Source organism: Triturus cristatus, chromosome 7 (assembly GCF_964204655.1).
Source record: "Triturus cristatus chromosome 7, aTriCri1.1, whole genome shotgun sequence".
Classification (NCBI taxonomy): Eukaryota; Metazoa; Chordata; class Amphibia; order Caudata; family Salamandridae; genus Triturus; species Triturus cristatus.
Window position 1 is genome coordinate 1,438,751,019 of NC_140590.1, and position 17,740 is coordinate 1,438,768,758.

Genomic DNA, 17,740 nt, shown 5'->3' on the forward strand with positions numbered 1-17,740 from the left:
GAAAGTTCGACAGGTCACGGATCATCGTTTTTCATCAAAAAATTGATTTTTTGAACTGTTGAAAAATTGATTCAAAATGTCATTTGGATTGTGCCTCATGTTGAATAATCACTTTTTAAAGCCTCATTGTGACCAAAATTGACATTTTTACAGACTTTTTCTCCTTCTCAGAGGCTTCTATTTTGACCAATTTCAGGCATTAAAATGACTCTAAACACACTTATTTTAGTTCCAAAAGTGATAATTCACATGGCATAGTCATTTACAGTCAAAAATTTAAATATAACAAAATTACCATTTTTGACCATCTGGAGAAATTTTGACAGGTTACGTACGGGTCATCGTTTTTCATCAGAAAATTGATTTTTTGGACTGTTGAAAAATTGATTCAAAATGTCATTTGGATTGTGCCTCATGTTGAATAACTACTTGTTAAAGCCTCAATGTGACCAAAATTGCCATTTTTACAGACTTTTTCTCCGACTCAGAGGCTTCTATTTCGACCAATTTCAGGCATTAAAGTGACTCTAAACACACGTATTTTAGTTCCAAAAGTGATAATTCACATGCAATAGTCATTTACAGTCAAAAAATTAAATATTAAAACATTACCATTTTTGACCATCTTGAGAAAATTCGACAGGTCACGGGTCATCGTTTTTCATCAGAAAATTGATTTTTTGGACTGTTGAAAAATTGATTCAAAATGTCATTTGGATTGTGCCTCATGTTGAATACCTACTTGTTAAAGCCTCAATGTGACCAAAATTGCCATTTTTACAAACTTTTTCTCCTACTCAGAGGCTTCTATTTCGACTAATTTCAGGCATTAAAATGACTCTAAACACACTTATTTTAGTTCCAAAAGTGATAATTCACATGCAATAGTCATTTACAGTCAAAAAATTAAATATAAAAAAATTACCATTTTTGACCATCTGGAGAAAATTCGACAGGTCACGGATCATCGTTTTTCATCAAAAAATTGATTTTTTGAACTGTTGAAAAATTGATTCAAAATGTCATTTGGATTGTGCCTCATGTTGAATAATCACTTTTTAAAGCCTCATTGTGACCAAAATTGACATTTTTACAGACTTTTTCTCCTTCTCAGAGGCTTCTATTTTGACCAATTTCAGGCATTAAAATGACTCTAAACACACTTATTTCAGTTCCAAAAGTGATAATTCACATGCAATAGTCATTTACAGTCAAAAAATTAAATATTAAAACATTACCATTTTTGACCATCTTGAGAAAATTCGACAGGTCACGGGTCATCGTTTTTCATCAGAAAATTGATTTTTTGGACTGTTGAAAAATTGATTCAAAATGTCATTTGGATTGTGTCTCATGTTGAATAATCACTTTTTAAAGCCTCATGTGACCAAAATTGACATTTTTACAGACTTTTTCTCCTTCTCAGAGGCTTTTATTTTGACAAATTTCAGGCATTAAAATGACTCTAAACACACTTATTTTAGTTCCAAAAGTGATAATTCACATGGAATAGTCATTTACAGTCAAAAAATTAAATATTAAAAAATTACCATTTTTGACCATCTGGAGAAATTTCGACAGGTCACGGGTCATCGTTTTTCATCAGAAAATTAATTTTTTGGACTGTAGAAAAATTGATTCAAAATGTCATTTGGATTGTGCCTCATGTTGAATAACTACTTGTTAAAGCCTCAATGTGACCAAAATTGCCATTTTTACAGACTTTTTCTCCTACTCAGAAGCTTTTATTTTGACCAATTTCAGGCATTAAAATGACTCTAAACACACTTATTTTTGTTCCAAAAGTGATAATTCACATGCAATAGTCATTTACAGTCAAAATATTAAATATTAAAAAATTACTATTTTTGATCATCTGGAGAAAGTTCGACAGGTCACGGATCATCGTTTTTCATCAAAAAATTGATTTTTTGAACTGTTGAAAAATTGATTCAAAATGTCATTTGGATTGTGCCTCATGTTGAATAATCACTTTTTAAAGCCTCATTGTGACCAAAATTGACATTTTTACAGACTTTTTCTCCTTCTCAGAGGCTTCTATTTTGACCAATTTCAGGCATTAAAATGACTCTAAACACACTTATTTTAGTTCCAAAAGTGATAATTCACATGGCATAGTCATTTACAGTCAAAAATTTAAATATAACAAAATTACCATTTTTGACCATCTGGAGAAATTTCGACAGGTTACGGGTCATCGTTTTTCATCAGAAAATTGATTTTTTGGACTGTTGAAAAATTGATTCAAAATGTCATTTGGATTGTGCCTCATGTTGAATAACTACTTGTTAAAGCCTCAATCTGACCAAAATTGCCATTTTTACAGACTTTTTTTCCGACTCAGAGGCTTCTATTTCGACCAATTTCAGGCATTAAAGTGACTTTAAACACAATTATTTTAGTTCCAAAAGTGACAATTCACATGCAATATTCATTTACAGTCAAAAAATTAAAAATTAAAAAATTACCATTTTTGACCATCTGGAGAAAGTTCGACAGGTCACGGGTCATTGTTTTTCATCAGAAAATTTATTTTATGGACTGTAGAAAAATGGATTCAAAATGTCATTTGGATTGTGCCTCATGGTGAATAACTACTTGTTAAAGCCTCAATGTGACCAAAATTGCCATTTTTACAGACTTTTTCTCCTACTCAGAAGCTTCTATTTCGACCAATTTCAGGCATTAAAGTGACTCTAAACACACTTATTTTAGTTCCAAAAGTGATAATTCACATGCAATAGTCATTTACAGTCAAAAAATTAAATATAAAAAAATTACCATTTTTGACCATCTGGAGAAAATTCGATCATCGTTTTTCATCAAAAAATTGCTTTTTTGAACTGTTGAAAAATTGATTCAAAATGTCATTTGGATTGTGCCTCATGTTGAATAATCACTTTTTAAAGCCTCATTGTGACCAAAATTGACATTTTTACAGACTTTTTCTCCTTCTCAGAGGCTTCTATTTTGACCAATTTCAGGCATTAAAATGACTCTAAACACACTTATTTTAGTTCCAAAAGTGATAATTCACGTGCAATAGTCATTTACAGTCAAAAATTTAAATATAACAAAATTACCATTTTTGACCATCTGGAGAAATTTCGACAGGTTACGTACGGGTCATCGTTTTTCATCAGAAAATTGATTTTTTGGACTGTTGAAAAATTGATTCAAAATGTCATTTGGATTGTGCCTCATGTTGAATAATCACTTTTTAAAGCCTCATTGTGACCAAAATTGCCATTTTTACAGACTTTTTCTCCTACTCAGAAGCTTCTATTTCGACCAATTTCAGGCATTAAAGTGACTCTAAACACACTTATTTTAGTTCCAAAAGTGATAATTCACATGCAATAGTCATTTACAGTCAAAAAATTAAATATAAAAAAATTACCATTTTTGACCATCTGGAGAAAATTCGACAGGTCACGGATCATCGTTTTTCATCAAAAAATTGATTTTTTGAACTGTTGAAAAATTGATTCAAAATGTCATTTGGATTGTGCCTCATGTTGAATAATCACTTTTTAAAGCCTCATTGTGACCAAAATTGACATTTTTACAGACTTTTTCTCCTTCTCAGAGGCTTCTATTTTGACCAATTTCAGGCATTAAAATGACTCTAAACACACTTATTTTAGTTCCAAAAGTGATAATTCACATGGCATAGTCATTTACAGTCAAAAATTTAAATATAACAAAATTACCATTTTTGACCATCTGGAGAAATTTCGACAGGTTACGTACGGGTCATCGTTTTTCATCAGAAAATTGATTTTTTGGACTGTTGAAAAATTGATTCAAAATGTCATTTGGATTGTGCCTCATGTTGAATAACTACTTGTTAAAGCCTCACTGTGACCAAAATTGCCATTTTTACAGACTTTTTCTCCGACTCAGAGGCTTCTATTTCGACCAATTTCAGGCATTAAAGTGACTCTAAACACACGTATTTTAGTTCCAAAAGTGATAATTCACATGCAATATTCATTTACAGTCAAAAAATTAAAAATTAAAAAATTACCATTTTTGACCATCTGGAGAAAGTTCGACAGGTCACGGGTCATTGTTTTTCATCAGAAAATTTATTTTATGGACTGTAGAAAAATGGATTCAAAATGTCATTTGGATTGTGCCTCATGTTGAATAACTACTTGTTAAAGCCTCAATGTGACCAAAATTGCCATTTTTACAGACTTTTTCTCCTACTCAGAAGCTTCTATTTCGACCAATTTCAGGAATTAAAGTGACTCTAAACACACTTATTTCAGTTCCAAAAGTGATAATTCACACGCATAGTCATTTACAGTCAAAAAATTAAATATTAAAACATTACCATTTTTGACCATCTTGAGAAATTTCGACAGGTCACGGGTCATCGTTGTTCATCAGAAAATTTATTTTATGGACTGTAGAAAAATTGATTCAAAATGTCATTTGGATTGTGCCTCATGTTGAATAACTTTTTTTAAAGCCTCAATGTGACCAAAATTGCCATTTTTACAGACTTTTTCTACTACTCAGAAGCTTCTATTTTAACCAATTTCAGGCATTAAAATGACTCTAAACACACTTATTTTGGTTCCAAAAGTGATAATTCACATGGCATAGTCGTTTACAGTCAAAAAATTAAATATTAAAAAATTACCATTTTTGACCATCTGGAGAAATTTCGACAGGTCACGGGTCATCGTTTTTCATCAGAAAATTGATTTTTTGGACTGTAGAAAAATTGATTCAAAATGTCATTTGGATTGTGCCTCATGTTGAATAACTACTTGTTAAAGCCTCAATGTGACCAAAATTGCCATTTTTACAGACTTTTTCTCCTACTCAGAAGCTTTTATTTTGACCAATTTCAGGCATTAAAATGACTCTAAACACACTTATTTTTGTTCCAAAAGTGATAATTCACATGCAATAGTCATTTACAGTCAAAATATTAAATATTAAAAAATTACTATTTTTGACCATCTGGAGAAAGTTCGACAGGTCACGGATCATCGTTTTTCATCAAAAAATTGATTTTTTGAACTGTTGAAAAATTGATTCAAAATGTCATTTGGATTGTGCCTCATGTTGAATAATCACTTTTTAAAGCCTCATTGTGACCAAAATTGACATTTTTACAGACTTTTTCTCCTTCTCAGAGGCTTCTATTTTGACCAATTTCAGGCATTAAAATGACTCTAAACACACTTATTTTAGTTCCAAAAGTGATAATTCACATGGCATAGTCATTTACAGTCAAAAATTTAAATATAACAAAATTACCATTTTTGACCATCTGGAGAAATTTTGACAGGTTACGTACGGGTCATCGTTTTTCATCAGAAAATTGATTTTTTGGACTGTTGAAAAATTGATTCAAAATGTCATTTGGATTGTGCCTCATGTTGAATAACTACTTGTTAAAGCCTCAATGTGACCAAAATTGCCATTTTTACAGACTTTTTCTCCGACTCAGAGGCTTCTATTTCGACCAATTTCAGGCATTAAAGTGACTCTAAACACACGTATTTTAGTTCCAAAAGTGATAATTCACATGCAATATTCATTTACAGTCAAAAAATTAAAAATTAAAAAATTACCATTTTTGACCATCTGGAGAAAGTTCGACAGGTCACGGGTCATTGTTTTTCATCAGAAAATGTATTTTATGGACTGTAGAAAAATGGATTCAAAATGTCATTTGGATTGTGCCTCATGTTGAATAACTACTTGTTAAAGCCTCAATGTGACCAAAATTGCCATTTTTACAGACTTTTTCTCCTTCTCAGAGGCTTCTATTTTGACCAATTTCAGGCATTAAAATGACTCTAAACACACTTATTTCAGTTCCAAAAGTGATAATTCACATGCAATAGTCATTTACAGTCAAAAAATTAAATATTAAAACATTACCATTTTTGACCATCTTGAGAAAATTCGACAGGTCACGGGTCATCGTTTTTCATCAGAAAATTGATTTTTTGGACTGTTGAAAAATTGATTCAAAATGTCATTTGGATTGTGCCTCATGTTGAATAACTACTTGTTAAAGCCTCAATGTGACCAAAATTGCCATTTTTACAAACTTTTTCTCCTACTCAGAGGCTTCTATTTCGACTAATTTCAGGCATTAAAATGACTCTAAACACACTTATTTTAGTTCCAAAAGTGATAATTCACATGGAATAGTCATTTACAGTCAAAAAATTAAATATTAAAAAATTACCATTTTTGACCATCTGGAGAAATTTCGACAGGTTGCGGGTCATCGTTTTTCATCAGAAAATTGATTTTTTGGACTGTTGAAAAATTGATTCAAAATGTCATTTGGATTGTGCCTCATGTTGAATAACTACTTGTTAAAGCCTCAATGTGACCAAAATTGCCATTTTTACAGACTTTTTTTCCGACTCAGAGGCTTCTATTTCGACCAATTTCAGGCATTAAAGTGACTTTAAACACACTTATTTTAGTTCCAAAAGTGATAATTCACATGCAATATTCATTTACAGTCAAAAAATTAAAAATTAAAAAATTACCATTTTTGACCATCTGGAGAAAGTTCGACAGGTCACGGGTCATTGTTTTTCATCAGAAAATTTATTTTATGGACTGTAGAAAAATGGATTCAAAATGTCATTTGGATTGTGCCTCATGTTGAATAACTACTTGTTAAAGCCTCAATGTGACCAAAATTGCCATTTTTACAGACTTTTTCTCCTTCTCAGAGGCTTCTATTTTGACCAAATTCAGGCATTAAAATGACTCTAAACACACTTATTTTAGTTCCAAAAGTGATAATTCACATGGCATAGTCATTTACAGTCAAAAATTTAAATATAACAAAATTACCATTTTTGACCATCTGGAGAAATTTCGACAGGTCACGGGTCATCGTTTTTCATCAGAAAATTAATTTTTTGGACTGTAGAAAAATTGATTCAAAATGTCATTTGGATTGTGCCTCATGTTGAATAACTACTTGTTAAAGCCTCAATGTGACCAAAATTGCCATTTTTACAGACTTTTTCTCCTACTCAGAAGCTTTTATTTTGACCAATTTCAGGCATTAAAATGACTCTAAACACACTTATTTTTGTTCCAAAAGTGATAATTCACATGCAATAGTCATTTACAGTCAAAAAATTAAATATAAAAAATTACCATTTTTGACCATCTGGAGAAAATTTGACAGGTCACGGATCATCGTTTTTCATCAAAAAATTGATTTTTTGAACTGTTGAAGAATTGATTCAAAATGTCATTTGGATTGTGCCTCATGTTGAATAATCACTTTTTAAAGCCTCATTGTGACCAAAATTGACATTTTTACAGACTTTTTCTCCTTCTCAGAGGCTTCTATTTTGACCAATTTCAGGCATTAAAATGACTCTAAACACACTTATTTTAGTTCCAAAAGTGATAATTCACATGGCATAGTCATTTACAGTCAAAAATTTAAATATAACAAAATTACCATTTTTGACCATCTGGAGAAATTTCGACAGGTTACGTACGGGTCATCGTTTTTCATCAGAAAATTGATTTTTTGGACTGTTGAAAAATTGATTCAAAATGTCATTTGGATTGTGCCTCATGTTGAATAACTACTTGTTAAAGCCTCAATGTGACCAAAATTGCCATTTTTACAGACTTTTTCTCCGACTCAGAGGCTTCTATTTCGACCAATTTCAGGCATTAAAGTGACTCTAAACACACTTATTTCAGTTCCAAAAGTGATAATTCACACGCAATAGTCATTTACAGTCAAAAAATTAAATATTAAAACATTACCATTTTTGACCATCTTGAGAAATTTCGACAGGTCACGGGTCATCGTTGTTCATCAGAAAATTTATTTTATGGACTGTAGAAAAATTGATTCAAAATGTCATTTGGATTGTGCCTCATGTTGAATAACTTTTTTTAAAGCCTCAATGTGACCAAAATTGCCATTTTTACAGACTTTTTCTACTACTCAGAAGCTTCTATTTTAACCAATTTCAGGCATTAAAATGACTCTAAACACACTTATTTTGGTTCCAAAAGTGATAATTCACATGGCATAGTCGTTTACAGTCAAAAAATTAAATATTAAAAAATTACCATTTTTGACCATCTGGAGAAATTTCGACAGGTCACGGGTCATCGTTTTTCATCAGAAAATTGATTTTTTGGACTGTAGAAAAATTGATTCAAAATGTCATTTGGATTGTGCCTCATGTTGAATAACTACTTGTTAAAGCCTCAATGTGACCAAAATTGCCATTTTTACAGACTTTTTCTCCTACTCAGAAGCTTTTATTTTGACCAATTTCAGGCATTAAAATGTCTCTAAACACACTTATTTTTGTTCCAAAAGTGATAATTCACATGCAATAGTCATTTACAGTCAAAAAATTAAATATTAAAACATTACCATTTTTGACCATCTTGAGAAAATTCGACAGGTCACGGGTCATCGTTTTTCATCAGAAAATCGATTTTTTGGACTGTTGAAAAATTGATTCAAAATGTCATTTGGATTGTGCCTCATGTTGAATAATCACTTTTTAAAGCCTCATGTGACCAAAATTGACATTTTTACAGACTTTTTCTCCTTCTCAGAGGCTTTTATTTTGACCAATTTCAGGCATTAAAATGACTCTAAACACACTTATTTCAGTTCCAAAAGTGATAATTCACATGGAATAGTCATTTACAGTCAAAAAATTAAATATTAAAAAATTACCATTTTTGACCATCTGGAGAAATTTCGACAGGTCACGGGTCATCGTTGTTCATCAGAAAATTTATTTTATGGACTGTAGAAAAATTGATTCAAAATGTCATTTGGATTGTGCCTCATGTTGAATAACTTTTTTTAAAGCCTCAATGTGACCAAAATTGCCATTTTTACAGACTTTTTCTACTACTCAGAAGCTTCTATTTCAACCAATTTCAGGCATTAAAATGACTCTAAACACACTTATTTTGGTTCCAAAAGTGATAATTCACATGGCATAGTCGTTTACAGTCAAAAAATTAAATATTACAAAATTACCATTTTTGTCCATCTGGAGAAATTTCGACAGGTCACGGGTCATCGTTTTTCATCAGAAAATTGATTTTTTGGACTGTTGAAAAATTGATTCAAAATGTCATTTGGATTGTGCCTCATGTTGAATAATCACTTTTTAAAGCCTCATGTGACCAAAATTGACATTTTTACAGACTTTTTCTCCTTCTCAGAGGCTTTTATTTTGACCAATTTCAGGCATTAAAATGACTCTAAACACACTTATTTTAGTTCCAAAAGTGATAATTCACATGGAATAGTCATTTACAGTCAAAAAATTAAATATTAAAAAATTACCATTTTTGACCATCTGGAGAAATTTCGACAGGTCACGGGTCATCGTTGTTCATCAGAAAATTTATTTTATGGACTGTAGAAAAATTGATTCAAAATGTCATTTGGATTGTGCCTCATGTTGAATAACTTTTTTTAAAGCCTCAATGTGACCAAAATTGCCATTTTTACAGACTTTTTCTACTACTCAGAAGCTTCTATTTTAACCAATTTCAGGCATTAAAATGACTCTAAACACACTTATTTTGGTTCCAAAAGTGATAATTCACATGGCATAGTCGTTTACAGTCAAAAAATTAAATATTAAAAAATTACCATTTTTGACCATCTGGAGAAATTTCGACAGGTCACGGGTCATCGTTTTTCATCAGAAAATTGATTTTTTGGACTGTAGAAAAATTGATTCAAAATGTCATTTGGATTGTGCCTCATGTTGAATAACTACTTGTTAAAGCCTCAATGTGACCAAAATTGCCATTTTTACAGACTTTTTCTCCTACTCAGAAGCTTTTATTTTGACCAATTTCAGGCATTAAAATGACTCTAAACACACTTATTTTTGTTCCAAAAGTGATAATTCACATGCAATAGTCATTTACAGTCAAAATATTAAATATTAAAAAATTACTATTTTTGACCATCTGGAGAAAGTTCGACAGGTCACGGATCATCGTTTTTCATCAAAAAATTGATTTTTTGAACTGTTGAAAAATTGATTCAAAATGTCATTTGGATTGTGCCTCATGTTGAATAATCACTTTTTAAAGCCTCATTGTGACCAAAATTGACATTTTTACAGACTTTTTCTCCTTCTCAGAGGCTTCTATTTTGACCAATTTCAGGCATTAAAATGACTCTAAACACACTTATTTTAGTTCCAAAAGTGATAATTCACATGGCATAGTCATTTACAGTCAAAAATTTTAATATAACAAAATTACCATTTTTGACCATCTGGAGAAATTTTGACAGGTTACGTACGGGTCATCGTTTTTCATCAGAAAATTGATTTTTTGGACTGTTGAAAAATTGATTCAAAATGTCATTTGGATTGTGCCTCATGTTGAATAACTACTTGTTAAAGCCTCAATGTGACCAAAATTGCCATTTTTACAGACTTTTTCTCCGACTCAGAGGCTTCTATTTCGACCAATTTCAGGCATTAAAGTGACTCTAAACACACGTATTTTAGTTCCAAAAGTGATAATTCACATGCAATATTCATTTACAGTCAAAAAATTAAAAATTAAAAAATTACCATTTTTGACCATCTGGAGAAAGTTCGACAGGTCACGGGTCATTGTTTTTCATCAGAAAATTTATTTTATGGACTGTAAAAAAATGGATTCAAAATGTCATTTGGATTGTGCCTCATGTTGAATAACTACTTGTTAAAGCCTCAATGTGACCAAAATTGCCATTTTTACAGACTTTTTCTCCTACTCAGAAGCTTCTATTTCGACCAATTTCAGGCATTAAAGTGACTCTAAACACACTTATTTTAGTTCCAAAAGTGATAATTCACATGCAATAGTCATTTACAGTCAAAAAATTAAATATAAAAAAATTACCATTTTTGACCATCTGGAGAAAATTCGACAGGTCACGGATCATCGTTTTTCATCAAAAAATTGATTTTTTGAACTGTTGAAAAATTGATTCAAAATGTCATTTGGATTGTGCCTCATGTTGAATAATCACTTTTTAAAGCCTCATTGTGACCAAAATTGACATTTTTACAGACTTTTTCTCCTTCTCAGAGGCTTCTATTTTGACCAATTTCAGGCATTAAAATGACTCTAAACACACTTATTTTAGTTCCAAAAGTGATAATTCACGTGCAATAGTCATTTACAGTCAAAAATTTAAATATAACAAAATTACCATTTTTGACCATCTGGAGAAATTTCGACAGGTTACGTACGGGTCATCGTTTTTCATCAGAAAATTGATTTTTTGGACTGTTGAAAAATTGATTCAAAATGTCATTTGGATTGTGCCTCATGTTGAATAATCACTTTTTAAAGCCTCATTGTGACCAAAATTGCCATTTTTACAGACTTTTTCTCCTACTCAGAAGCTTCTATTTCGACCAATTTCAGGCATTAAAGTGACTCTAAACACACTTATTTTAGTTCCAAAAGTGATAATTCACATGCAATAGTCATTTACAGTCAAAAAATTAAATATAAAAAAATTACCATTTTTGACCATCTGGAGAAAATTCGACAGGTCACGGATCATCGTTTTTCATCAAAAAATTGATTTTTTGAACTGTTGAAAAATTGAATCAAAATGTCATTTGGATTGTGCCTCATGTTGAATAATCACTTTTTAAAGCCTCATTGTGACCAAAATTGACATTTTTACAGACTTTTTCTCCTTCTCAGAGGCTTCTATTTTGACCAATTTCAGGCATTAAAATGACTCTAAACACACTTATTTCAGTTCCAAAAGTGATAATTCACATGCAATAGTCATTTACAGTCAAAAAATTAAATATTAAAACATTACCATTTTTGACCATCTTGAGAAAATTCGACAGGTCACGGGTCATCGTTTTTCATCAGAAAATTGATTTTTTGGACTGTTGAAAAATTGATTCAAAATGTCATTTGGATTGTGCCTCATGTTGAATAATCACTTTTTAAAGCCTCATGTGACCAAAATTGACATTTTTACATACTTTTTCTCCTTCTCAGAGGCTTTTATTTTGACCAATTTCAGGCATTAAAATGACTCTAAACACACTTATTTTAGTTCCAAAAGTGATAATTCACATGGAATAGTCATTTACAGTCAAAAAATTAAATATTAAAAAATTACCATTTTTGACCATCTGGAGAAATTTCGACAGGTCACGGGTCATCGTTGTTCATCAGAAAATTTATTTTATGGACTGTAGAAAAATTGATTCAAAATGTCATTTGGATTGTGCCTCATGTTGAATAACTTTTTTTAAAGCCTCAATGTGACCAAAATTGCCATTTTTACAGACTTTTTCTACTACTCAGAAGCTTCTATTTTAACCAATTTCAGGCATTAAAATGACTCTAAACACACTTATTTTGGTTCCAAAAGTGATAATTCACATGGCATAGTCGTTTACAGTAAAAAAATTAAATATTAAAAAATTACCATTTTTGACCATCTGGAGAAATTTCGACAGGTCACGGGTCATCGTTTTTCATCAGAAAATTGATTTTTTGGACTGTAGAAAAATTGATTCAAAATGTCATTTGGATTGTGCCTCATGTTGAATAACTACTTGTTAAAGCCTCAATGTGACCAAAATTGCCATTTTTACCGACTTTTTCTCCTACTCAGAAGCTTTTATTTTGACCAATTTCAGGCATTAAAATGACTCTAAACACACTTATTTTTGTTCCAAAAGTGATAATTCACATGCAATAGTCATTTACAGTCAAAATATTAAATATTAAAAAATTACTATTTTTGACCATCTGGAGAAAGTTCGACAGGTCACGGATCATCGTTTTTCATCAAAAAATTGATTTTTTGAACTGTTGAAAAATTGATTCAAAATGTCATTTGGATTGTGCCTCATGTTGAATAATCACTTTTTAAAGCCTCATTGTGACCAAAATTGACATTTTTACAGACTTTTTCTCCTTCTCAGAGGCTTCTATTTTGACCAATTTCAGGCATTAAAATGACTCTAAACACACTTATTTTAGTTCCAAAAGTGATAATTCACATGGCATAGTCATTTACAGTCAAAAATGTAAATATAACAAAATTACCATTTTTGACCATCTGGAGAAATTTCGACAGGTTACGTACGGGTCATCGTTTTTCATCAGAAAATTGTTTTTTTGGACTGTTGAAAAATTGATTCAAAATGTCATTTGGATTGTGCCTCATGTTGAATAACTACTTGTTAAAGCCTCAATGTGACCAAAATTGCCATTTTTACAGACTTTTTCTCCGACTCAGAGGCTTCTATTTCGACCAATTTCAGGCATTAAAGTGACTCTAAACACACGTATTTTAGTTCCAAAAGTGATAATTCACATGCAATATTCATTTACAGTCAAAAAATAAAAAATTAAAAAATTACCATTTTTGACCATCTGGAGAAAGTTCGACAGGTCACGGGTCATTGTTTTTCATCAGAAAATTTATTTTATGGACTGTAAAAAAATGGATTCAAAATGTCATTTGGATTGTGCCTCATGTTGAATAACTACTTGTTAAAGCCTCAATGTGACCAAAATTGCCATTTTTACAGACTTTTTCTCCTACTCAGAAGCTTCTATTTCGACCAATTTCAGGCATTAAAGTGACTCTAAACACACTTATTTTAGTTCCAAAAGTGATAATTCACATGCAATAGTCATTTACAGTCAAAAAATTAAATATAAAAAAATTACCATTTTTGACCATCTGGAGAAAATTCGACAGGTCACGGATCATCGTTTTTCATCAAAAAATTGATTTTTTGAACTGGTGAAAAATTGATTCAAAATGTCATTTGGATTGTGCCTCATGTTGAATAATCACTTTTTAAAGCCTCATTGTGACCAAAATTGACATTTTTACAGACTTTTTCTCCTTCTCAGAGGCTTCTATTTTGACCAATTTCAGGCATTAAAATGACTCTAAACACACTTATTTTAGTTCCAAAATTGATAATTCACGTGCAATAGTCATTTACAGTCAAAAATTTAAATATAACAAAATTACCATTTTTGACCATCTGGAGAAATTTCGACAGGTTACGTACGGGTCATCGTTTTTCATCAGAAAATTGATTTTTTGGACTGTTGAAAAATTGATTCAAAATGTCATTTGGATTGTGCCTCATGTTGAATAATCACTTTTTAAAGCCTCATTGTGACCAAAATTGCCATTTTTACAGACTTTTTCTCCTACTCAGAAGCTTCTATTTCGACCAATTTCAGGCATTAAAGTGACTCTAAACACACTTATTTTAGTTCCAAAAGTGATAATTCACATGCAATAGTCATTTACAGTCAAAAAATTAAATATAAAAAAATTACCATTTTTGACCATCTGGAGAAAATTCGACAGGTCACGGATCATCGTTTTTCATCAAAAAATTGATTTTTTGAACTGTTGAAAAATTGATTCAAAATGTCATTTGGATTGTGCCTCATGTTGAATAATCACTTTTTAAAGCCTCATTGTGACCAAAATTGACATTTTTACAGACTTTTTCTCCTTCTCAGAGGCTTCTATTTTGACCAATTTCAGGCATTAAAATGACTCTAAACACACTTATTTCAGTTCCAAAAGTGATAATTCACATGCAATAGTCATTTACAGTCAAAAAATTAAATATTAAAACATTACAATTTTTGACCATCTTGAGAAAATTCGACAGGTCACGGGTCATCGTTTTTCATCAGAAAATTGATTTTTTGGACTGTTGAAAAATTGATTCAAAATGTCATTTGGATTGTGCCTCATGTTGAATAATCACTTTTTAAAGCCTCATGTGACCAAAATTGACATTTTTACAGACTTTTTCTCCTTCTCAGAGGCTTTTATTTTGACCAATTTCAGGCATTAAAATGACTCTAAACACACTTATTTTAATTCCAAAAGTGATAATTCACATGGAATAGTCATTTACAGTCAAAAAATTAAATATTAAAAAATTACCATTTTTGACCATCTGGTGAAATTTCGACAGGTCACGGGTCATCGTTGTTCATCAGAAAATTTATTTTATGGACTGTAGAAAAATTGATTCAAAATGTCATTTGGATTGTGCCTCATGTTGAATAACTTTTTTTAAAGCCTCAATGTGACCAAAATTGCCATTTTTACAGACTTTTTCTACTACTCAGAAGCTTCTATTTTAACCAATTTCAGGCATTAAAATGACTCTAAACACACCTATTTTGGTTCCAAAAGTGATAATTCACATGGCATAGTCGTTTACAGTAAAAAAATTAAATATTAAAAAATTACCATTTTTGACCATCTGGAGAAATTTCGACAGGTCACGGGTCATCGTTTTTCATCAGAAAATTGATTTTTTGGACTGTAGAAAAATTGATTCAAAATGTCATTTGGATTGTGCCTCATGTTGAATAACTACTTGTTAAAGCCTCAATGTGACCAAAATTGCCATTTTTACAGACTTTTTCTCCTACTCAGAAGCTTTTATTTTGACCAATTTCAGGCATTAAAATGACTCTAAACACACTTATTTTTGTTCCAAAAGTGATAATTCACATGCAATAGTCATGTACAGTCAAAATATTAAATATTAAAAAATTACTATTTTTGACCATCTGGAGAAAGTTCGACAGGTCACGGATCATCGTTTTTCATCAAAAAATTGATTTTTTGAACTGTTGAAAAATTGATTCAAAATGTCATTTGGATTGTGCCTCATGTTGAATAATCACTTTTTAAAGCCTCATTGTGACCAAAATTGACATTTTTACAGACTTTTTCTCCTTCTCAGAGGCTTCTATTTTGACCAATTTCAGGCATTAAAATGACTCTAAACACACTTATTTTAGTTCCAAAAGTGATAATTCACATGGCATAGTCATTTACAGTCAAAAATTTAAATATAACAAAATTACCATTTTTGACCATCTGGAGAAATTTCGACAGGTTACGTACAGGTCATCGTTTTTCATCAGAAAATTGATTTTTTGGACTGTTGAAAAATTGATTCAAAATGTCATTTGGATTGTGCCTCATGTTGAATAATCACTTTTTAAAGCCTCATGTGACCAAAATTGACATTTTTACAGACTTTTTCTCCTTCTCAGAGGCTTTTATTTTGACCAATTTCAGGCATTAAAATGACTCTAAACACACTTATTTTAGTTCCAAAAGTGATAATTCACATGGAATAGTCATTTACAGTCAAAAAATTAAATATTAAAAAATTACCATTTTTGACCATCTGGAGAAATTTCGACAGGTCACGGGTCATCGTTGTTCATCAGAAAATTTATTTTATGGACTGTAGAAAAATTGATTCAAAATGTCATTTGGATTGTGCCTCATGTTGAATAACTTTTTTTAAAGCCTCAATGTGACCAAAATTGCCATTTTTACAGACTTTTTCTACTACTCAGAAGCTTCTATTTTAACCAATTTCAGGCATTAAAATGACTCTAAACACACTTATTTTGGTTCCAAAAGTGATAATTCACATGGCATAGTCGTTTACAGTAAAAAAATTAAATATTAAAAAATTACCATTTTTGACCATCTGGAGAAATTTCGACAGGTCACGGGTCATCGTTTTTCATCAGAAAATTGATTTTTTGGACTGTAGAAAAATTGATTCAAAATGTCATTTGGATTGTGCCTCATGTTGAATAACTACTTGTTAAAGCCTCAATGTGACCAAAATTGCCATTTTTACCGACTTTTTCTCCTACTCAGAAGCTTTTATTTTGACCAATTTCAGGCATTAAAATGACTCTAAACACACTTATTTTTGTTCCAAAAGTGATAATTCACATGCAATAGTCATTTACAGTCAAAATATTAAATATTAAAAAATTACTATTTTTGACCATCTGGAGAAAGTTCGACAGGTCACGGATCATCGTTTTTCATCAAAAAATTGATTTTTTGAACTGTTGAAAAATTGATTCAAAATGTCATTTGGATTGTGCCTCATGTTGAATAATCACTTTTTAAAGCCTCATTGTGACCAAAATTGACATTTTTACAGACTTTTTCTCCTTCTCAGAGGCTTCTATTTTGACCAATTTCAGGCATTAAAATGACTCTAAACACACTTATTTTAGTTCCAAAAGTGATAATTCACATGGCATAGTCATTTACAGTCAAAAATGTAAATATAACAAAATTACCATTTTTGACCATCTGGAGAAATTTCGACAGGTTACGTACGGGTCATCGTTTTTCATCAGAAAATTGTTTTTTTGGACTGTTGAAAAATTGATTCAAAATGTCATTTGGATTGTGCCTCATGTTGAATAACTACTTGTTAAAGCCTCAATGTGACCAAAATTGCCATTTTTACAGACTTTTTCTCCGACTCAGAGGCTTCTATTTCGACCAATTTCAGGCATTAAAGTGACTCTAAACACACGTATTTTAGTTCCAAAAGTGATAATTCACATGCAATATTCATTTACAGTCAAAAAATAAAAAATTAAAAAATTACCATTTTTGACCATCTGGAGAAAGTTCGACAGGTCACGGGTCATTGTTTTTCATCAGAAAATTTATTTTATGGACTGTAAAAAAATGGATTCAAAATGTCATTTGGATTGTGCCTCATGTTGAATAACTACTTGTTAAAGCCTCAATGTGACCAAAATTGCCATTTTTACAGACTTTTTCTCCTACTCAGAAGCTTCTATTTCGACCAATTTC